This window comes from Lemur catta, chromosome 8 (assembly GCF_020740605.2).
Source record: "Lemur catta isolate mLemCat1 chromosome 8, mLemCat1.pri, whole genome shotgun sequence".
NCBI classification, from domain to species: domain Eukaryota; kingdom Metazoa; phylum Chordata; class Mammalia; order Primates; family Lemuridae; genus Lemur; species Lemur catta.
Window position 1 is genome coordinate 75,804,810 of NC_059135.1, and position 24,526 is coordinate 75,829,335.

Here is a 24,526-nt window from a genome sequence, read left to right on the forward strand (position 1 = left end):
CCAGTGATTCAGGCCAAAATACACATACTCTTTCTTAATCCTTTCTTTCTCTCACACTCAACACCTGTCCATCAGCAAATCTTAACAGTTTTAACTTCAGATATTCAGAGTCCAACCATTTCTCATCATGTCCATTATTATCACTTTGGTCTAAGCCATCAATATCATTTGCCTGCATATTTGCAAAAGTTTTCTAATTGATCTCATTATTGCAACCATTGCTCACTACTGCCTACTGTCAACATGGCAGTCAGAGTGATCACGAAGAAAATGAATCACATGATGTTACTCATTGTTTTAAACTTTTTCAGTAGTGTACCTCTCACTCAGAGTAAAATCCAAAGCCTTTATAATGTCCTATGTGCTTTTATACTGTTATATTTCTGACTTTGCTTGCTATGATGACTCTAACCCTGCTCCAGAGACATTGGCCACTTTCTTCTTCCTTTATCTGCTCAGGAGTTTCCACTTTAGGGCCCTTCTGCTTATTGTTCCTTCTCCTGGAATTATTTCCCTAAATATCTAACTGGTTTCTTCCCTCATTTTCTACATTTTTCTGCTTAAATGTCACCTTCTCAATGAGGCCTTCCCTGATGATCCTTATAAAGTAATCAATGACTATCCCACTCTGAACTTGAAACTCTCTATTTTTCTTATTTTGCTTTGTTTTTTACCCACTGGATTTATTAAAATCTCACCAACCAACTAAATATATATTTATCATTTGTTGTTTTTTATTGTCAGTTTAGCCACTCTAGAACGTAAATTTCCTGATGGCAATAATTATATCTGTTTTGTTCATTTCTATATCCCCAGCAGTTAGAATGGTACTTGGCATATGGCAGAGACTCAGTAAATATTTTTATTTAATAAAAATAAATGAATAAGCCAAAGCAAAATATATAGACAACATTATAATGTTTCTTTAACAAAAACAATAGAACAATCTTCTAAGTTCTGAGTAAGCATTTGATTCGTGAATATTAATGATTCAAATCAAAAGACATCAAAAGTCTGTGAATTCAAATGTTTCATATAGCTTACAGTCTACATTTTTCTTTTATTAGTTGACTAAGACTCAGGTTTATAGCAATGCACAGAAATAGAATCTGTATCTATTAATAATCAAAAGAGAACAATCAAAGAAACTAACTAAATATGTCTTTTCTCCTTCTATGTGTCTATCACAGCTGAAATACCACTTTAATTTCTATAGTCTCATAGGTTATAATTTTCTTTTATCAGAATCAAGATGTTCTAAATGGCTCCTTGTAGATGATGAGAAGGTATTTGCTGATCATGTAGAACACCTTACAAAGATAAATATATGTTAAATTATTTTCTTTTTAAAACTTGCATTGAAGTAACCCTCAAAGACCAGATAGTAATTACTCCTAATAACAAATTAAACTATTCCCTACTTCTTAAGTTTAAATATGGTCTAAATGGAAAAAAAAATGAAACCCAGAGAAAGAAATAACTTCAAACCTGTTGATTTACACGTCTTGGTAAGGAGATTTCTCTTTTAACATTTGGGGAACAAAATTACATTGAACAAAAAAGCCACTTACATTTCTAGTTATTCCACTTAACATGTAATAACCTTGGACAGATACTGGTGTTTGCAGCTTCCACACAGAAATCAGAAACTAAAGAGATAGAAGAATTTGGATGTGAGGAACTTCAAGATGACCTCTTGTTTTTCTTCTCCTCAAATGCTCTCTTTGTCAAACAATTCAACCCACACAGAATTGTGAAAACATGATGCAAACATCTCTACTTTGTTCATTTTTGTAAAGTGCAAACATTTTTGTAATTTTTTGCTTATGTTTTACTTTCCAATTTCCTTCAGGTTTTCCTCATTCATTAGTCACCTTTGTACCACCCACAGCTAGTGGAACAAATGTGACAAGAACAGTTGTTTACTGCAACCCTATAAATTCCACTTATGAATGGGGCCCAGTATACTGGTGTTGTGGCATTACAAAGTGTTCTCTGAAATTTCCTGATTTATTTTCTCTTCAGTGCAACTAGCAATTGATAAAGAGAAGGAGAGAGAGAGAGAGAGAGGGAGAGAAAGAGAGAGAGAGAGAGAGAGAGAGAGAGAGAGGCAATTCCAACAGTTAGTTCACTCTGAATGCAAAGTCCAGGCATTTTAATAAGAGGTTTGTTTCAATTGCTTTTAACTCTTTCTGAAATGTCATACTGATCTCTATATATACATAGGCATGCATACATACACACACACACATATATAGATATAAGAAAAAAATGATCAACTCCCATGTAATATGAAATATAAATAATTGCAGGGGATCTAACATCTGGTTTAAAAGATTATTTTAAACAAAAATATGGAGAGCCTCATCATCATCATTATTCCATGACATAGGGCCCCAGTGGGGTAGGTGGAGACAGGTGAGAGGAGGGAGACAGAGAAGATTTATTGACATAGGAAGAGAGAAATACATCTATACTAATAAAGCAAGAGGTTTAGACCATTGAGTCCAAGGAGCATGACCAGCTTGCCTCATGTGATTTCTTAACTGAATTGTCTAGAGATGCACAGACTTGCCTAGGTAATAATGGCCCCTCCTCTTCCCAATGTCAGAAATGAATAAAGTCCCTTTATTTTTGAGATTTTCACAGGAGCAAGCAACAGAAAGGGCCAATCTCTATTGTGCTAAGGAATCTGAAAAAGATTTAAAAAATTTAATTATTTATACATTTATTAAACACTAATATTGGAAACATAAGTAAAATAAATGTGTATTAGTCCAAATTATTCACTTTGAAGATGCTGCACGGTGTCAAATTCGTCCACACTCTCAGAATCTTTGATGAGCTTCTCGGGTCCTTCTGAAAGGATGGAGCCAGATGTTCTCTTTATAGCAGTTTAAGATCCTTTATTCTGGAATGTAGGGAGAATTTTTATAACCTTTCCCACACAAACAATATCTCCTTTTAAAATCAAGTGTGAATTTAGTCAAAAAAATGTGCCCATTGAAGCAACTAAAGTCTTCAGAAATTTGACCTTTCCCCAGGTCATAACCAGGCCTGAGAAACAATTAAACTGTCAGCTTTCTGAGAGCAAAGACTACATCTTCTAGTTTATAATCTGCCCACAACCTATACAGCATGCTGCACACATTTTTGAAAAATGTGATTGAGAACTAATTGTTTCCAGGATAGCCACATAAAACAAACTTCTTCTAGGACATCAGGATTACCAGAGTCTTATTTAGAACATACTGAAAGCCTGGACATACTGGTACAGATGGATCTCAGGCCAAAATGGAACAAAACAAAATCTCTTTTTTCTTCAGTAATATCTGCACCTACAGAGCCAAGCTGGAACCAACATCTGCAAGACGTTGGAGTAGACATGGGAAGGTCTTACTCTTGCTCAAATCTCTTGAATTTGGATTTCCGGGTTACTTACAGAACTGATGTGGAACATGGCATGATTTCAGGGAGCTGGAAAGACCTTCGCTGGCCTTCCCAAATATTCTTCCACCCCCAGCCCTCTCTTTTTTGACCACTTTCTCACACCTAAAGCTATTTAATAGAGACAGCATGTATGTTTTTACACTTTTTCTTTGACTGAACTATTCTTGCCTCCTTGAAACCCTGCTTTAGCCTAGCAATTTAGTTCAAATCGGTTTGAATAAACTGCCATCAGAAGAGAGAAAGTGATGTATTCTATGCACCTCTTTAGACTTCAATTCCTTTTTCAGAGTTGTGAATGACTTAAGATAATCCATTTCAATTCACTTCAACAAATACTTGTTGAGTGCTTCTTTCTATGATTGTTTCGGGGATATAGCAAAACCAAAAACAGTCCTAGTTTTCAAGGAAACATAATTCTCTGAATGAGAACTAGAATTACAAATAAAAGATCATGTGAATAAAAATAATGAGCATAATCTCAATTACATTTAATTCAATTTTATCTATTTGCAAATGTGGAAACTGAGACTTAGAAAGTTAAGTGACTTCCCCAAGATGCCACATAGTTAAAGACAAACCTAGGTCTATTACTCAAGTGTACCAGAAAGAAAAATACATGATGATGAACAAAGAATTATTTTACTTATTGTCAAGTTCCAAAACACATTTACATAGATAGTATTTTCCTTTTATGATAGTGTATTGGTACAATAGTTATTTGGCCACCAAGGAATATTTAAGACTTTACAAAATATTTTTCATATTCTATGTGCTGTAGACATATCTATGCCAAATAAATTAATGAATCACCAGAATTAATGTATTGGGGAAATTAAACTCATTTTTTCAATAACAGATCAAATAATTCCTATTTTACACATTGAGGTATATAAAATACATTTTGATAGCTAACAATACAGGGCAACAGGACTCATATTCTTGTCATTGTATACAATATTTTGCGCATATGTTTTTGTGGCAAAGTTATTAATACAAAATGAGTGTGAACCTCATCGATATGTGTTCTTTCTGATTGTGTGTGCTTATGTTACAAATGGGGAGAGCAAAAAACTATAACATCAATTGGCAAATAACAGAATGTTGTGAAATAAAATAGAGAGGGCAAGGTAGTTTTCAGGATTCCAAAACTCTGTGTGTATCACCCTGGGATGCATGTCTGGCTAAATCGTATTGTTTTGTATTTTTCTCTTCTTTAGCTTTGAAAATCTACCCTGTTGCTCCTAAGTTTGTTTTAGGGTGAAAAGGGGGAAGCTCTCTTACTAATTTTGAGAGGAAAAAAAGATAGGAAATAACAGAAGGGCGTTTATCTTCAGTGACTAGACATTTGTTGAACAAACAGGTTGTTTTTCCAGATGAGCCAAATGTCCGTCCATCGTAGAAGAGGGAGGCCCTCCCTCCTCTAACTGCTGAAGGGAGAATGCTGAAAAACAGCCCGTGTGCAAATAGATCAAGAGAAAACATAGACAAACTGCTCAAGAAAATAAGATCTAGGCTACAGACTGCTGTTGGTGGAACGAATGATATTATATGTGAATGAATGAATGCCTCTATAATGCCATTAGCATATTCCTTCTTTGAAGAATATTTAGTAAATTTCAACCTGCTTGACCTGATCATAAATGTGGCCCAAGGGTCATGGTGCTATCCCAAGCCCTCCGTGTTGTTCTGGTTGTTCCTCCCTCTACCTCTTTGGCTATAGTCATATCCTACTCATCCCTCCATGTCCCCTTCCTGCCACACACCCTCCTTGCTCTCAGTCCGACTGCCTCAAAGCCCTGTTGAATAGAACTCCCCAGCTATTTGATTTTAGGCAAATAATTGAAAATCTTTTAGCATGATTTCCTCCTGTGTAAAATGCATCTAGTAAAAAACTCCTCCACGTGTTTTGAGAGGCTATCTGATGAAGCCAAATGTGAAATATCTTGGGGAACTAGAGATGCCTATAGAAAAGTAACAGGCTGGCTTTATAAGAAATACTTGTTCTTTTAGCTCGTTCTTTGTTAATAAGAAAGAATTATACTGAATCACCAAAGCAGATGCTTTCCGGCTTGTTAAAAGTGAGCACTAGTCTTATGTGAAATGAGGAATTAGGCAGGAGAGAAGAGCAGTCAGTGGCTGGAGGAGAGGAAAGTTTGTGAGCCTGCACATGGATTAAGTCTAAGAGTTTGTATTTGGTGATCACAGGCTCTAGCCAAATGAGCGATTTGACAATACAATAAAAACATCTTTAACACCTTTATTTTGTATATGATATATGAAGAGTGGAGGGGTGTGGTGACTTGCTCTAAGTTACACAATCTTTTAAGAGAGAGGCATTATTACTAAAGGAATACAGAAGGCGGTGAAGTGACTAGATCCCTCAAAAACATTTGAAAATGTTTGAACACAGTAGAGTGTTGGGTCAGGCATTATTTTGTTTTTTTTCTGCTGGTTCTACTAGAAACTCAATTAAAACTGGCTTTTTTTTTTTTTTTTTAACAAATGAGTTAGCTCTGCTAACTGGGTGATCTTGAAGATGATTTCAATGTCACGTACAACCAGATCTAGGGCCCAAATTAATATCACTGCAATATCTGGGTTTTTCTGTATCGGACTTATTCTTAGGTAGGTTTTATCTAGGTCACTTTTTGTTCAATAGTTATGTTGTAACACAGGTAACAAAACAAACAAGAAACTTTAAAAGGTATGTTTTTTTTGTGTTTTTTGGGTTTTGGGTTTTTTTTCCAGATAGTTAAGCCTTGATTCTTAGGAAGGACTCTCATTGGCTGGTTTGGGTCCGGTATCCAGTATTAAGATAATTATAATGGCCAGGTCACTGGCATATCCTGATTGCGTGGGTCAGATTCAAATGCCCATTTCTGAAACTAGGGAGTGAAGCTTTCCCATAATAAAAACATGAACTGAGAAAGAGAGACTGGTTGTTCCCAGTGGTCTGCTTGTCTGTTACTTGCAAAACTTATGACTCTCTGGCTCAACTACCACTAGCATCCCTAAGTTCAGGGAATACTTAAGGGCAATTTGCATCCTAACCAGAAGAAAAGAATATTTGACCTGACAATGTTGGGTGTCTACTTTGCTCACTAATATCTTTTTTTAAAATTCTTTAAGTAGGTCAACTCTAGATCAATAATTAACCCTTAAAAAGCTACATAATTGATTTTAATTCCATAAATATAAATTTAAGTAATTTAGCTGTAATGGATGTTGTTAGCTACAATTTCTAAGTTGGTCTTTCAGGAACCCTTGGAACACTCATCCAAGAATCACACACATAGTAGGAACTCAATCAATATATGTTAAATTTGATGGAGTTCATTTTTTGAATCACATACATGATGGGGATTGTTAGAGCAATAGCTATGTGTCTGTACGTAACCAGAAAAGAAAAGAAAGCTATTTTCCCCAAAAAACCCTATTAACATGTGCAAGCAAATTCTGAAGGATGAGAAAGTTGATATCACTCCGAGCTGTACATTTAAAATCATTGTCAGGATTCATTAAAGTATTATAATCAATTTCAAGGGTCACAACAATAGTTTAACAATATTCAAAGTATAAAATAGAATATAAATAAATAACGTAGTAAAGGAAAGAATAAAATTGAGTGCATCACACACAGCAGGGATAAATATTACTCCATGCCATTTTATTTCATTTGTTGTTCATATGTCTATGTGCATGTGCTAGGCTGCACTACCAAATGTATTTCTTTCATGGCATTGCAGTCAAAAAAGTTTGAAAGCTACCTCCCCCAGAGTGATGGTATGTGTTTGCTTTGTCAGGGTCCATGGTTTATGTTGTCAGCTGAGAGCAGAATCAGACCGCAACATTGACACCTACCATATAACCATATTTGGCAGATGAAGACCTTGGAGAGCATGGGCCATGTATGAATCCAGCTTAGGCAGCCTTTCAATTTGTCCATAATGTACTCGTTGGTTTGGAACTCTGCGGAGGTACCTGTCATTTGGTATGGATGGATTTGTCTGACTTCTTGTCAAATCAATGTTTATTGACAAAAATCTATTTTGTTGTTTTGTCCCAGAAATCTATATTGGCACCATTCCCTGTGGATATTTGGCTAGTCAGTGGCAACCAGAGATGCCAGCTAGAGTTTTTACCGTTTTTATGGTGCCAGCTGCTTTCTTGGCTTAGGTTTCTTTTGTTCAGATTGTAAATGAGGGCAAGACACCCAAATCCACCCCAGTGTGCTCAGTGGGAAATGACAGGAGCCCAATAGCTTAAGGCCAAGCAGCAGGAGCTTTCATGAATGAGGGGTCAGATATAGTGGTGGCTGTAAATGTGGAACTGTGCTAATGGATGTCATGCACAAAAGTGCTGGAGAAGTGTGTATGTGTGAGTGTGTGTGTGTGTGTTTGTATGTGTTTGGGAGAGATTTCTTTTTGATTGGAATGCCACTATTTTTAACTAAATGAGATGATTGATTTTGTTTAAATGCATAAGAAAGCACTCAAAGTACGGAAGAAAATTTCTCCTCACAGAGTTATAAATATGTGATATATTTTTAAAGCAGTCACAGATTACTCCATTGGTGGATTATCCAGGAGTCTGTTCTTTTTCTTTTATTCCTAGCTTACACACTTTGACCATTCCAAGATTCTGTAGGACTTCTGCCAGAGGTACAATGAGGGAAATTGAAAAACAGGAACTTTAAATTCTTTTAAATGATATTATTTGTTTGCATCTCCTATAAAATTAGAGAGCTAGGGGATTGAAGATTATACCTACAATGAAGAGTTTGAATCATCCGTATACTTAGTGATCTGGGCTTTTAGATCCACTAATTATCATAAGTAATTGAGAAATAGATGAACCACACAGGATGCCCCTTAGACCTGCTGTGGCAGAGAAAGGTTTCCAGCCAGGCTGTAGGGACAGGGCCAGGGAAAGGAAGGGGCTACTGTGTGCCAGGTTGGAGGGCCAAGGAGAGCCTACTTCCTCTTGAATGACCAGCTTTCATTTGGGAAGGTCAATGATCCAGTTACACTTACCGGGATGTGTTGAAAATAAAACAAGTTCAAATTAAGGGACCATCACAGAAGCCTGTTTAAGGCCAGACATTGCAATGGGATGGATCACAATTGTGCTATCACTTGAAGGACGGGGGAAGAAAAAAAATAAGAAGAAAAAAGAATTCATAATGGCAGTTCAGTAATTAAATGAGGGTGATATGTCTTGTTAGGCTGATGAAGATATGACTTCCAAATGAAGTTTTGATGCTTGGCATAGAGAAATTTTCAATTTTACAATTTTTGATGGTGTTTCAATTTTGCTTCAAGTATACATGTGACTGGCTCTAAATACCTCCAGATTTATTCTTCTACAATAATAAACGGTGATTATGGAAATCTGAAAAACAATGCATCATTTCTATAAGGCATGCTGCTAACTAAGAAGGATACAAAGGAAAAGTTATTGGCTCGTGTCCCGACTTCTAAGCCATGTTTCCTTTGTCAATGTCTAACCAGAATCTTCACCCCAACCCTAACACTTCCACATTGGTTTGTTTTTCAAGCCCCAGTTATTTTGGGTTTTGCTTATTCTGGCCACCCAGGTAGTCTCTGCAAGAAATGGGCTGAAAGGTTAATGAGGTACAATGGGGATCCCCTGAAATGGTAGTTGTAAGTGCAGGTACACAGTGTCAATGGGTAAGTGGTCTCCTTTCCCCGTCTTCCCACCTCCTCCCTCAGAAACTCTATCTAACAGCATATTGTCAATCTTGTAAGAAGTCCTCCAAATCCTGTTTGGTTTCTGACTCTGACTAACTCTACAACAGATTAAAAATGAATTTATGACTGCCCAGAAAAGAAATTCACAATCCACTAATAATCTTCTCAGTACTTTTGTCTTTGTCTATATCTAATAAATCAACTTCCTCTGAAAAAATCGACTTCACCAGAAACCAGAAGAGACAAAAAAGACACACCCTGGGCTCCACCCAACCCTCAAATCAGATGAGAACTTTTCTATTTTTTGAAAGAAATACCACCATAATTGCTTTTCTGCTGCCTTGCATGAAATCATGAGACATGGAACATTTGCCAAATAGTTCTAAGCCTCTTAACATGATCAACTACTTGTGAGTAATGAAAAGGGATTCAGGAGGATTCTTTCAGTATTGAGATCATGAATTTACACAAAACTAAAAAATCAGCTTGCTACCTTTAAAGAAAGCATTTCTAAGAAAATGCTTGCTGAAGAGTAACAGCATGAACCCTTCTTACTTAAATATTTAGGAAAATGTTGCACTTGTATGCCCACAGAAACTTATGTAAAAGCATGAACGATGTAATATTTAGACAGTAATTAGGACAGGGACACTTGCAAATTTTTTTTTCCCCACCAAATGTCCTGTTTAGCTCACATATGAATTAAGTGAACCATTCAGAAAAATCTTAAAAATACGTGGTTAAGACAAGAATCTGTATCCAAAGTTGCAGCAAAGCAAAAGGAAATTCAGCAATCCTGTTACTTAACCTGGATGCACGCTTCAGTGTTTTAAAAAGGGATTATGTAAGGGTGTACTAACCCTTCCAACTTAATTAAAGGCCAAAGCAATGCTCCAGTGTATAAAAACATATACTCATTTTCTGTCTCAGAGTCTAAAAACATGGAGAAAATGGAGCTAACTACTAGTTCACTATTATTAACCCTTCAACTTTCTCTCAATATCCTCCACATTTAGCAAGAAACGGAGATGTGAGATCCATAGAATGCAATTCATGGCTTTCAGGCTCCTGGTTACAGGCATGTAACATGGGAGGTCCCACCCAAAGGGCACCTCTGGGCTGCACTACTCTATTATGGCAAGTGTGCCCCGACAATTGACGCTGTAGCTGTTCCCAGGGGGCCTCCTAGGCTCATGGAAGACATGAAGTCTGCATAACCTTTCTGGGTCATTCAAATGAGCCAGACAATCTTGGGGGTCTCAGCTCTCCGGAGTGCTCGACTTCCCCGCTTGTTTATTTGGAGAATACATTTCTTTTAGTTAAAGCTAAGGATCTCTGATTTATCCTTGTTCTGGATCGTTAATAGGGAGAAAATACATGCCAATATGGAAGGGAACAGCTGTCTTGCAAGCATTCAACCAAGGCACTACAATGCTGAGTTTTCCAGGAAGTCTGAGGATTCTCTAGTAAACCCCTAAATCAGAGCAGAGCTTGTTAGCTATAAAGATTTCGAGGAAAAGACCTGGTGGATTGGAACACATTTTGCCTTTTGTGAATGTGAAATTAATATTAATGAAGACAGTGGAGTTCAGTTTAGGGAATAGAGCCATTGAGTTTGTCTAAGGAGAAACAGAACCACCAGGGTTACATAAATATACATACATCCCAGTGATAACAGCATTTATAAGAGGGAATTTCCTCCAGCAAGAGGATGTGAGTAATGTAATATAAGAAAATGACTGGACAAGCAATTCAGAATGTGTAAAAAATATTTCCCTGGAAACTGTGTTTAAAGCGACCACGTTTTCTGGAAGAAAACAACGGAATTCAGAGATGGTACCAGTGTGCTTAAATGTTTTTAAATCAGAAAACATTCAGTTCAGGTGCCTGATTTCCTTTTTCTACCTGATAAAAAGAAAGATTAAAAAATATTTTTTTTGCTGAATACTGACAGAGAAACACAAGGGGGTTTGCCTGTATTCTAATTTTTGCAATAAATTGATATTGCTGTCCTTTTAGGCTTGCATTTAGAGATTATTACTTCACTGTTAAACATTAACATTTCCCAATTTTTTTCATCTTCCAGAAAACTGGCACTCTATTAAATACAAGCATTGGAAAGTGCTTTTGTATTCTACTATCCTCTTTGAGTTGAGGGTGATTGCATAATTAAACCTGGCCTGAAATCAACCATATAAGAGTTGAATGAATACCAAGTCCAACTGGGGAGGATTTACCATATGAATGTTCCTTTCCTAAGACTAAAACACAGGTTAGATTTCCAAGTTTCAGAATGTTGCTCAATGAAAGAAATATGTTGCCCATGAGAAAAAAATAAATCAAATGGTGGTGTAATCTATAATCAAAGGCACTAATGGTCACAAAGCATTCAGAACAAAGGTTTGCTGAGCTAGCAAAGACATGGAAAAAGTTTAATACGTAATCCATTCTAAGTAAAAGGTCTTTATTACTAAAAGAATAGGAAAGCTTATTGGTGGTTTAGAGTATTTTCTTTTTGTTGTTTTTGCTGTTATTTTTAAATACCTCTAAGACTAGCACAAGTAGATTAACTCTTTCTGTAAAGAGAGAGACGTTTTAGAATACAAAATCTCTTGAGAGAGAATAACACCCAATATGCTATTTTTCACTCTAATTTCACAACCTAAAGTATATTTCAAAAGAACTTCCCAATTTTTAAAAAAATTATCTTTCTTTAGGACTATTGCAAATTTTTGCCTCCTGGGGTGCTCTTGCAAGAAAATGCAGACATGTGTCTCTGCTTGTTTGGTACTTGGAATTGCTCCCACAGAAAACATTCGATAAACAGCACGAGTCTTATGAAGGAATGCAATGGTGGTATCTGCTTATCCTGCACTTTAGACAGTAGAAAAGAAGAGTATCTGTACAGGGAAAGCAAAAAGGAATACTTTATTTCTTCTTTTATTCACAGGTAGAGGGAGATAAATGACATTCACATGAAAGCAGATACCCTTGTTTTCATTTCATGGCAAAATCCTCACTTGTTACTCAGCCCTACCGCATGAAAAATAAATAAATAAATAAAATACAAGAAGAAGAAAATAAAAAAGACACGTGTGTGCACATGGGGCCTGCATACCAGCATTTGAGTGGGTGGTAAACAGTAAACCTGCAGTATAGCAGAAGGAAGAAAATGGCCAGCATGCAGATTTAAGGAGGCTTCTAAGAAAAGGACAGATAAATTACTGATTGTTTTTGATCATGACAAGATAATGCATGCTATTTGCAAAAATGTCATTCTCTAAGCAACAGAAACAATTTCAGTTCTTCCCAAAGGAAAGTGATGATATTTTAATATTTTAATATTATAATTCAAATAAACCATGTTTCACCTTCTACAGAGGGTACCTCAACAATATTAATATATTTATTTGTTTGGTCTGCAAATTCTGTTCCTGTTCACATGTTCTGTCCTGGCAAATAGAGCCTAAAATTCTTGAGGGCAAGGGGTGCCTTACTGATTCCATCTAAAAGTTTGCTACTCCCTAAATTTAATTGACTCTAAAAGAATGATTAGTTGAAATGCTAGATTGCCTGAATTATTTAAATTCTGATGTTAATCTTCAAACCCTTTTTCTTTCAAGTCTTCTTTAAAATTCTCCCAATAGTATCTTTCACTAACCAGTTAGGCAGCGGTCTCTGTTCTAGTCTATGCCTATTTCTAGCCACTAAGGAGAGTTGACAACAATGGCTTCTTCTGTAAAATGAAAAGTGGGGACTAGTTGAGCTTTACTATTTCAGCTTTCAGAACCATCCATAGGTGTGCTTTGTTATGGAAAGTCTCGTGACGAAAAGGGAAGCTTTCTGGAGCACGTGTGCACTCTGATGTATGTGCTTTTATCATTAGCATCAAGACAGATTAGGATGGACACATACTGACCCTAGTGCTTTTTTCAAATAGAGACATCTCTATTGTAAATAAAAGAATACTTTGCTGCTAGAAACATAATTATTCAAAGTAGAACTAATATGAGTTATGGGAACAATAACCAGAATTTTAGAAAACTGAGATGATGGCATGAAAAGTGTTTTTAATGCTTAATATGACCAAAATATGAGCAGAAGTAGGAGAGGATCTTCATCTTACTTTTGGTGGGTTTAGCTCTGTTTATCTAGTACAAATAAAAGCCTCAAGTATGTGTCCAGGGGCCCATTTGCAGTTGCGTGGCCAGGATCTGTAAAGCTTACCGAAAATGGTTTTGAGAAGCTCAGAGGTTCACATCCAAACAGCTTCCCATGCTGTAAAAAATTTTAATAAAAATTATTATAATAAGAAATGAGCAGGGGAGATAGTAGCACTGTCTTGAGTCTCAAGAGACCAACGTCTAATCTTGGTTCAGTATGTAAGTGACTGCATGGTCTCAAGCAATATAATTTCACCTTTTGAGTTTTAGTATTTTTGACCCGAAAGAAGAATTCATGATATCTAAGATCCTATTTCAAGAGGCAGTATTTTTACATATCTAGGATTCATCCATCAAATCATCATTTTAAATCCCTAATAACGACTTATCCTCTTGGCATTTTCCTCTTGCACCAAACAGATTGCAGGGGAGTAGGACGATTGCAGGGAGGGTGGGGAGACTGGTTGTTCGAGGCCTCTGGGCCAGTAATTTCCAGGTATTGGGGATTTAATGTTCTGTGCTGTTGGGGGCTCACACTGGATGCTCTACGCAGGGTGTTGCCTCATTCTAGAAGGTGGGAAGAAGCAAACTGAGAATGCAGGTTAAAGACACCAGACTGGGAAAACAGAGACAGGCCTATAGTTCTTAGAGAAATAAGACTTGAAACAATAAAACCAGGTGTCAGGATGGAAACAGAGAAGAGCTGTGATGTCCAGAACATGACAGATTAAATCCAGGTACTGAAGCCAAGGAGGCAAGGAGCCAGCAGTTGCCACAAGTCACAGCAAAGAGACTGTGAGATACGATGGACCATTAGTAACTTGGCCTTGACTGGATACTGAGGTGAACTTGTCTCAGATCCTAGATGTTTATCTGGTTAACATTCAAAGTTTGGACTAAATGCTCACACCTTTTATACCAGTAATGTAAATCAATGGCTGAGTCTGAAGGCAGTGCCACAGGGAGAAGTAGCAGCTTCCACCTGCCTGTCCCCGACGAGCTGAGCTTCACTGTATGATCTCAGCCTTGCTTGGAGCCAAGCGAGCCTTTAACTTAGGCAGAGAAGGTGGCAGGCTATACATATACACAGGTTTTTGAAAAGATCCATATACACCAAAACTTTTATCCCAAAGATACATCAAGTTCCTTCATTTGCAATGATTTTCTTCTTCCTTAGAGTTTATCCATTTCTGAAAACATGTATATGGGATGAAGAGTCACATCATAACACCTTAGTATGAGGCATTTGATTAGATTGCTCTCCCGGGAAAAAGGCAGCTGGAGAGCACTTGATGTTTGGGGAAAGAGCTTGATAACTGGGAAGAAATGGAGCAGAAATGGGGTAGCAGGGAATACATTTCAAAAAGCAAAATCTTCTCCCTTCAAACTTTTCCCACTTAGCATAAGAATAATCAAGACTGATTTGGACTCTCTAAAACGTAAAAACGAACGAACATCTAGAGACTTTAGATCTCATTTGATTCCTAGCTATATACATAGCCTGCCTGTGTGGCCTTAAACTCTAGAGGGCCCAATAGTTCTTTTACTAGTCAAGAAGGAAACCCAAACACGTCCTCCCCTTGGTCTAATTCCTTTGTGCTGGAGCAGCTCTGGGATCCTTGGAAGAAAGGTGCTGTGTAAACCAGGAGGGTGTGGACTTGGATCGCTGGGGTGGGGAGCCTGTGCGGTCTTGGATGGGGACATGGTTTCTCCATGTGCATTCAATTTATGATTTTTTTTCATTTCTGGAACCCACTTAGGAGGCTGCTGGTGTACGTTATAAGCCTGGAAAAAGCACATGCACGAAACAAATAAATAAATAAATAGCCGCCCTCTGCCATAGAAGCACGCTGCTTCCTCAGAAATGAGTCAGTGTGAGCTGGGCTCGTGGAGATGGCTGATAGCCTCCCCTTCCTGGCATGATTCATCCTCTCCTTCAGTCTTGCTGGCAGAGGGGTGAGCAGGAGAGCACGAGGGAAGGAAGGGAAGCAAAAGAACATTTCACTCTCCTGGGTGGGACTTGTGATATGTTGAAAGCTCTTCTAGCTGAGGAGGGACAAGTACTTCTTCATTTCACAACATCAGGTTCATTGGTCCCAAGATTGGATAGCTGTGGGTCACTCTTTTATTTACTTAGGACTTTGCTGAACCAAATACTTCTTACATCTCTGGCTAGAGATTCTTATCTAGAACTGAAAATATTTACTCAGTTTTCCTGTACAATTGTTTGTGTCATTTGGACAAAAAGGATATGGATTAATTTGTGTTTTTATTGTGGTGGTTATTAAAGAATTCACCAAACAATGAAATAGAAAAAATAGAATGTCACATGCAATTCTCAAATAATCGTCAGAAAGGAAGAGAAAACTTTTAAGAATGTCATTTGTTCTACAATGAAATACTGTACAATCAGATATATGATGCATGTAGACTTATTTAATAGCAGGCTTTCTACTAGATATCTTGAAAAGTTTGAGTCATATTACTAATATTTAGGCAAATATGACTAGAAATATAGAGAAGTGAGAAAAGGTGAGTATTTTAAGGCCTATATTTCTTTTTTAGGTCCATATTTCTTTAATTTGCAATTTTCACTCTTCATATGAAGGCCCTCAGGCAGAAAGTACACAAAAAGTCCCTATTCTACCAAATTTAGAGACATGAAATATAAAATAGAAAGGAAAGGGTTGATAATGTTAAAAGGCAAGAGAGCAATGTATGGTTCACTGAATAAACTTTGGTGATTTTTTTTGCTCAAACACCACAAGTAAGTTGACTGATATTTTTTTCTTTGTAGAGAAACCTTAAATGCATTAAGAAGTGAAAAATTGAAAATGGCTAAATTACAGAGAAATCATAGATAACTAAACAAAACAAAAAAATATACTAGGTATGTCTCTGACTTGAGGAAGATACCTCTACCTAGAGTGGCTATAGATTCCTAAAACTCTAGTTTGCTGTGGATCACTCTGTAACCCAATTGTGTTTTCACATTTTCACATCTTTAGGAAAATTTTCTCCCTTTTACTTTCAAACTCCAAATCCCAGGCCTCAGCCTGAAAGCCAGTTTGTCCCTGTTCAGTGGCAATGGAGAACTAGTACAGAATCCAATTACTTTCTATGACACGTGTTTGAGCTACCACGAGCCACTTCTCCAATATGAACCGTGCTTCTCTTAGAGCATTTCTGTAAATTAGTGTTTCTCAAAAGTATGTCCTTCAGACTATCAGACTCAGAACCCCTCCAGGTGCTTGTGAAAATGCAGATTCCCAGTGCCCAACCCAAAGTTACTGATTCAAACCCCCTAGGATTTACCTCAAAAATCTACAATTTTATCAAGCTCCATAGGCAGTTTTATGCACAGCAATGTTTGAAGACCTCTGCTAAACCAGCAACAAGATATTTCTAGACAGCGTCTCCAACTGTGTTTCCATTCTTAGAGAAGTGACTATAATGATCACATCTAAGGTAGAGAAATCCTTTCTTATGATATTTTCCTTGCTGTGAAGCAACCCTGATGAAGGTGCTTTGGGGGAATAAAAGGAGTCTGACTGAGAGAAAGTGTCATTGGATTTCCAGACATGTGGAATACAGCATCTGAAGGAGAAGATGCCACAAGAAAAAGTAAATTTTTATCACTCATTGCCAACATGTGCTGTTGATCCTAGTAAGCTTACGCCCTGGAACTAGGAGACCAACTTTTTATGTAAAGATCCAGATAGTAAACTATTTTCATCTTTGTGGGCCATTCAATCTTGGCTACAATTACTCAATTGTGTGGAAGCAGCCATGGTCCATAAGTAAACATATGGGTGTAGCTGTGTTCTAATAAAACTTTATTGATACTAGAATTAGAATTTCATACAATTTTTACATGTAACAAGTTATTCTTCCTCCTTTTGATTTTTAAAATCATTTAAAAATATAAAAATCATTCTTAGCTCACTGGGCTGTACCAAAATAAACAGTGGGCAGAATTAGCTCACCAGCTGTAGTTTCCCACGCCCAGCCCTAAAACAGTTCTCAAAATTTAAATTCACCTGGAGGGCATGTTAGAACACAGATTAGTAGGCCTCACAGGCAGAGTTTCTGATACCCAAGTTCTGAGGTAGGGCGTGATGGTTTGCATTTCTAAGAAGCTCATAGGTGGGTTCAATAAATTCCAAGTGCCAGGCAAAATAAGGTAGTTGGTTTCAAACATCCACCTCATTTCACCAATGTGAGAGCATTTTATTTTTTAAATTAATCCTGTATTGGAAAGAACAAGGATGACCCCAAATCCAAGGAGGTTGTAAGAGAATACTTTGGCTTGTAAGTTGTTGAGAGACTGATTTAGACTTATCTACATCAGAGGTGGAGATGTGGAAGATTTCTTGGCAAAAGAGACCTGGGAGGAGAAGAAAATAACAGAGAAACAGGGTGGAGAGTCCTAATTACCATTACATTAAGAACAGGTTGCTCTGATTCATGCTGACCTTAAAGTCATCTAATAGAGAGGCTGAAACTGTTCCATGTGAATCATTTTTTCTGAATTCCAAGTCATTATTTTTATTTTTATTATTGAGGAAACAAAAATTATTGTATGGTCATGTAATTGGTCGATAATTCAAAGCAACTACAAAAAATTAAAAGACCAGGCCCTTCCATTTAGCCTATTTGCTGCTCCGTGCTGGATAGAGTACGAGGAGCTTTGCTTTAGGGGGGCTTCAGTCTGAGTCTCGAGATCCAGGACTGAGGGTGAGGAAGTAAAAAGATGTCTCTGCATCCCCTTTGTGTTCTCAGTTCCCTCCCTATTCCCCACTTCTACTTACTTGGGGACCTAGCCTTGCCAAGTGTTCTGTCCCTGTCTCTGTCTCCCTCCCTCTCTCTCTCTCTCTCTCTCCCAGCAGTACTGCAGTACTACTCTTTTCTTTCTATTGACTCCTACAAGCATATAAAGTTCTGAAAATTAACCCTTTACTCAAACATGTTCTCTCCTTAGGTTTACAACCTAATTAATTTATCTATTTTAGTAAAAGACCCACCAAATGCAAAATACAAAGGCTATTTATTCAGAGCTTTGCTATAGCAAGGAGGTCACCCACCTCACTCGTGTTTTGGCAGAGACTCAAAGGCAGGCAGAGGAGTAGCAAAGCTTTATACAGCAGTGGAAAAAGGGGAAGGCTTTAGGTGTGCCCTGATTGGAGGCTGTTGGCATGGGCAAGCTGTAGGCAGGTTAACTAGAAGCGGGCTATCCTGTGTGATTGGTTAAGGGTACATACTCGGCTTTCTCTAGTTGGTCCCAAGTTAGAAGCTGGGACAAAAATTAAGGAAGCTGTCAGTTATTAATCAAGACCTGGGCATTTGGGGCTGATTTTTACAGAAGTTATTGTTTATCTTCCTGGATTGTCACTAGAGATAGCAATCTGGCTTCTCCAAGCCAGCAGGCGGGTTTCCAGGTTGTTGTGTGGATAGGCTTGTTAGTTTCCTGGGTTGGTTGCCGCAGGCTCTGGGTCAAGGTTCTGTTTTTACACATGATGTGGCCATTATCTGTTTGTGTATTCAATTTCTCACAAAGAGTTTATACGATCACCTCCACTTCTTTAACTCTCCTACCCTTCCACTTTTAACTTTCCATAATCCAGTCTCTGCATTAAATATGCTAAATACACATTTCCCAGAGTATGTTTCTCAATATTTTGGCCCCCAAAGACACTCAGTATAAAGAAGGTTCATTGGCAAATAAGTCAGTGAAGTTAGAATTCTACAGCCACTATATTCTCTATACTGGGAGATCCAAAATTTATGTTGGCATAGTAAAAGCTCTGAGAGAAGGAGTACAGGAAGGAAACATTCATCCAGTTTCTCAGAAATCTTGACCAAGGAGTCTTGTCCCTGTTTTATACATCAAAATAATATCAATTACATAGTTATATTTATTATAATATACAGTACATAATTTCACTTGGTATTTATCATACAGCTATTCACATGGTTAATATTTTTTAGGAAATGCTACTCGAGGAAAACTGCCAGTCAAAAGCCACCATCATCTCTAAAATGTCAAATGCAAAGGACGAAAGGTCCTTTCTGAGGCCTTTTTCTTCTTTGTCTTTACGTGGCATGTGACACTGTTGGCATCAACCTCTTGAAGTGCTGTCTTTCTCTGACTCAGGGTAACCACCTATGTCTTTGCCCAGTCATTGGTTCCTTTGTTGATTTATCTCTTATTCACACTCCCTAGTTAGGAGAATGAATTTAGCCTAAGCTCTCAGGCCATCCCTTCTTTCTCTGTCAATGCTTTTTCTCAAATATTTGAAATACTATCAAATTTCGATAATCTTTCCTGTGGCTTGCTCTCTATATGTATTGCCTTTAAGGAACTCAAGTTTTTATCCTTTCTCTTCTTCTTCCATTCTCCACTGAAGGGGGTTGGGGTTCAAGAACAAAGACAAGGATTAGTCTCCCTTTTCTAGGGGCAGAATTTTCTAAAGATGAGAATGATAAGAGTATGCAATCACTTTTCTCTTTACTGCTTCTGAAATGGTAAGATCTTAGGGCTGGTCTTCACAGATCCTTCTACCCCATCCCTGTCTTGGATGCTCAGTATAGCTCTGCCCTTGACATTGTTGCCAAACTCTCTTCCCTATTCTTTGTCTCTGCCTTCTTTTCCTATAGTACTGGGGCAGGTTTCCTTGGAATTAGAGTAGGATTAGAAGTTTCAATTTGGAAGTCTGAGAAATGGATTAATTAGGCTCTGTGGGTATAATTGGCTTTGTTAGCTAATGAATGTATGCATTTGGTGAACGTAGAGGAGCTAAAAGGAAAAAGGAAACAGGTAAGGGTTAGGTTAGTTAAGTTAAGTTTAGGTAAAGTTTAACTGAAGTAAAAGGTGTCTATTAGGGGTTCCAACCTCACTTCTGCAATAGATTGGGATCTCAAGTTCCTGCTAATAAGAAAATGTCATTTTACCTTCTTTACAGGTAATCCTTATACGTACCTTGGAGAGCTCACCAGGAAGAGTAAAGCAAGCTAGGGCATGCATATTACTCAATCCCTGGCTAAAAGTATTAGCACCTTATTTCCACTCTCATTCCCAACAATATTTATATCCTCTTCTCAACGCTGAACACCGTCTCCAACTGCCAGTACACTCTGCAAGGGCACCTTATCAGATTTGCTTAAACTAAATGTTTCATCCTTTTTCTCAAACTGGCTTGATGTTTGTTTAATATATTTAACTGCATATCTCTGTCAATAGTAGTGTTTTTCCTGGCCAAGGGGCTTCAGATCTTCATATTAACTGATTCCTTTGTCTTGCTAACCTGTCTCTCCTACATTTGCCAAGCACCCTCACTTGTTGACTCCATTCCCTGCTCTCTATGCAAACTGTCTTCAACCTAGTCCAAACCTCACACTTGAATTTGCATCATTTACAAAGCCTCATAGCAGGCTACTTGCCTCTAGTTGGCATATGTGGAAATATATAACTTCAAACTGAAACTCCTCTGTATGCCCAAAGGAAACATTATAATTTAATCCTAACTTTGTTTGCCATAGGTCCAGAAAGCAGCTGAAGAATATTTTTCAATATAATGCTAAAATCAGGCAACCAGCACCACGAATAGGGTCCATTAAACTTGAAAAAGTTGGGAGCCTTTGGCAGCAAAGTATATAGAAGATGGGGGAGGGCCTCATAGAGTTAATAAAAGCAACCCAAGAAGATCTAGGTGAAACACATAGTTTTCACTACAAGGGACTATTTTTATTCCAGCCTTACAGATGAGGAAACTGAGACTTAGGGAGAGTAAATGATTCTTCAAAGGTCTGCCAGTAAGTGATGGTTTGCTCTCCAAGGCAAGGACTTGCCTATTTTGTTTGGTCCTATAGCCCCAGCTTCTAAAACGTTGTAAGTCTTCAAAAATGAAGCCATCATGAAATGGGCTTGGCCTATATCCATCTTTCTGCATTCAAGCTGTGCTTTTCATCAAACCTCATGTCTTCTCAACTGTATTAAGACTTTCTTGACCACTGCAGACCTCTATAATTTCTCATTCTCTTGAACTTTTACTATGACAGGTGATGATATGCTATCTTATAATACTGTTTTCAATTTTTGCACATCTATATTTTGTCTCAGATATGGGGTTCCTGAGATAAGATTTTACTTCTTTGTACCACAGGACTCAATTATCCTTTATTTTTTAAAAAAAAATATTTATTAATTATCAACTATGCTCCAGAGATTGTGTTAGCTTCTGGGCACAGAGTAGCCAAGAAAAAAGATTGCATCCTCATGGAGCTTGCAGGCTAGTGACAGAAAATGGCATTAAGCCAGCAGGTGAACAAATAAAAAACAATTCTATACTGTGATCAGTGCTCTGAAGGCAACAGAATTGGATGATGTCAGAGATAGTAACTATTGTTGATTGAGTTGTCAGAAGACACCTCAGAGGAGGTGACATTTAACTTTAATAAAGATAAAGAGGAACTAGCCCAAGGAAGAGCTTTTCAGGCAGAAGAAGTGTCCTGAGTGGGAAAGAGCTTAACATGTTTGAGGAAATAAAAGAAAGCCAGTATTGCCGAAGTACAATTCAGGACAGGATAAACGGTGTAAGATGAGTTCCCTGTGTAGATCTAAATGACTGATGTCTGATCCTCAAGGAAGATCACAGATCAACCAGACTGTGGACAGTGATCTTTTTGACAGTAGAGTCTTTGAATAGTATCATTTTCCCATATTTATTTTTATACTCTTTACCTTCTTGTCTCTTTTTGTAAAGCTGTTTTAATGACTAGAATTTTGGCTTTTAGCCTACATTTTTGGATACTCCTTTAGATGTCTCAAGCTTCTGGACAGAGGAAATTGGATTGAAAATCCAATGGCAGCATAAACTTTTAAAAGAACCTCATTTTTCTCCTGGTTCAAAGCAGGGTATTAGAAAATATAAATGAAGAAAATTATGACAAAAGGACAGTCATAAGGGGAAAAATACTGTTTCTATGCAATAGGCATCAAATTCTTTTTGCAAGTACACAGGGATGAAAATGTTTTAAAACATTAGATTGTGTAGATTAAAGTTGCACGTTAGATTAGCTATATCATTAAAAGCAAGATGTCAAATCTCATTTCTCTATAGGTTTAGCTTAAAAGTTATGATTTGGCTTATTTGTTTTATTTAGATTGGGATGTCAAGCATTGCCATATATACTTAAGTGATATTAGAACTATGCTCTATTACTATACATGGGGTACACAGAGTCAATAAACTGCAAATTTTAATTAAATTAACTTTAACCTCATAATAGAAAAAACATTTAATTTTTTCTGAATGTTTATTTCTATAAGAGTATATTAAGATGTGTATGATTAAACAGTGTAAAGTTAAACATTATAGTCAAATGTTCCTGTTAAAAATTAACACCAAGCCCACTCCATTACTCCTTAAAGTTATAGTCATGTCAAGTCCATGAAAAGTAAATAAATGAAATCCAATAATTCTTAGAAATCACTAAAACATTTAGAATAAAAGTGCTTATTGACAAATAATTGAAATCTGCTATATTTCAAAAATAGAAATGATTTCAAACAAATCCTAAAAAAATAAAATCAGAAAAAGTACCAAAACTCTTGGTTTCTCTCTCATTGACCCAGGAGTTTCAAGCTATCATTCTGATAATGATTTTTGTTGAAGACACTTTTAAGTGTTCCAGTTAAAGGGATAGGCCTAAAGAAAGCTGGTCTTTAAATAGTTAAATATATGTACATTCGGGATTTTCTAAGGTAGATGGTTGGCTATGAATAAAAGATAACACCTTCATCTGAATATAGTCACTAAGTTGGGATCAGCTAATTGCACTAAAAAATTACTATGATCTACAGGATAAGAGACATGTAACACATTGTAATTTCTAGACCAACTCATCTATTCCATGGGGCATAGTCCCACCTCCATGTACAGCAATTTACATACACAATCCCATTAGTATAAATGGGATTTACATACCAACTCCCTTTAGTAGCTAAAAGAGAATCTAACTCAACAAGATTATTTCAAGCTTTTAGATAGAAATCAGGGATCTGACTTTCGTGAGCTAGAGAACATCAATATTTTCACTTGCCAAGAGAGGATGGATATAGAAACTATTTGTACCATGATTTCTTATGTTCAATGCTTAGGGAAAAAAAGAAAAGAAGTGAAATGAAATAGCTTTATTGAAAATACTTTGAGAAGGCCCTGGTGACCTTCCCCTTACCTTAGGTAGAATTTTCCTCTTGGTTCACGGGGGATGTGCTCAGCCAAAACTTTAGCCAAGGTCATTATTGTTACAGTTTCTATTCAAACACACTTTTAGTCCTTTTTACTTAGGAAAAAGAAAGAAGGGGTTTCTTGGAGGGAAGGAACTTGGAAAATGAAGAGAGATCTATAATTCTAGTTTACACAGCTTACAGTAAAGCTTAAGGTTAAAGCAACAAAACATAGCAAAGTCCGACTTGCATCAACAGAGGCAATTGCTTTAAGGTTTTCTAAACGGAGAAGAAGAAGATGAAGAAAAAATAACAGATCAGGATTTTAAAGTGATCTTAGAAAATGCCTGAATCTATGTGTTGGTAGACTATGAAAAAGAAAAGTGTTTAAAGGAAAGATTAATGGAAACCTTTTATTTTCTCTAAAATGTTTGTGAGTCCTGTGTGCACCAGGAACATCACGCTTTAACCTGCAACTGACATGCATACAGACTCATAAGCAGGCTCCAGTCAGACAGACAGACTCATTAATTCTCTCTTTATCACAAACCCAGAACATCTGGGTATTGCCCTTTAAAACAACATCAGGTTAGGAAAACAAACCATTTCTCAGACCTGACAAAGGGTTTTGAGTTACAGGATGGACAATCTTAGGGTGAATAAACTAGAATGCTTGGGTATCATATGCAGGTTATTTAGAAGTTGATTCACGACTTTATGAAATTCTTAATCCCATGCTCTGTGCACTTCCCCGTTTCTATCCTTGTTCCCAGTTTTTGGCTAAAACTGAAAACACTAATTGCATTTCAGGGAACAAATAAATTTGAATAAATTAAACCTGTTCTCAGAATATTTAGGATACAGGTTAAAGACCTCAGATCCTTCATTCCAACTCATTCTCGGGGCTAGGAATATGTTTGTATCTGTATCTGTGTATCCATGTGTGTGTGTTGTGCACCCCACAAATGTGGATT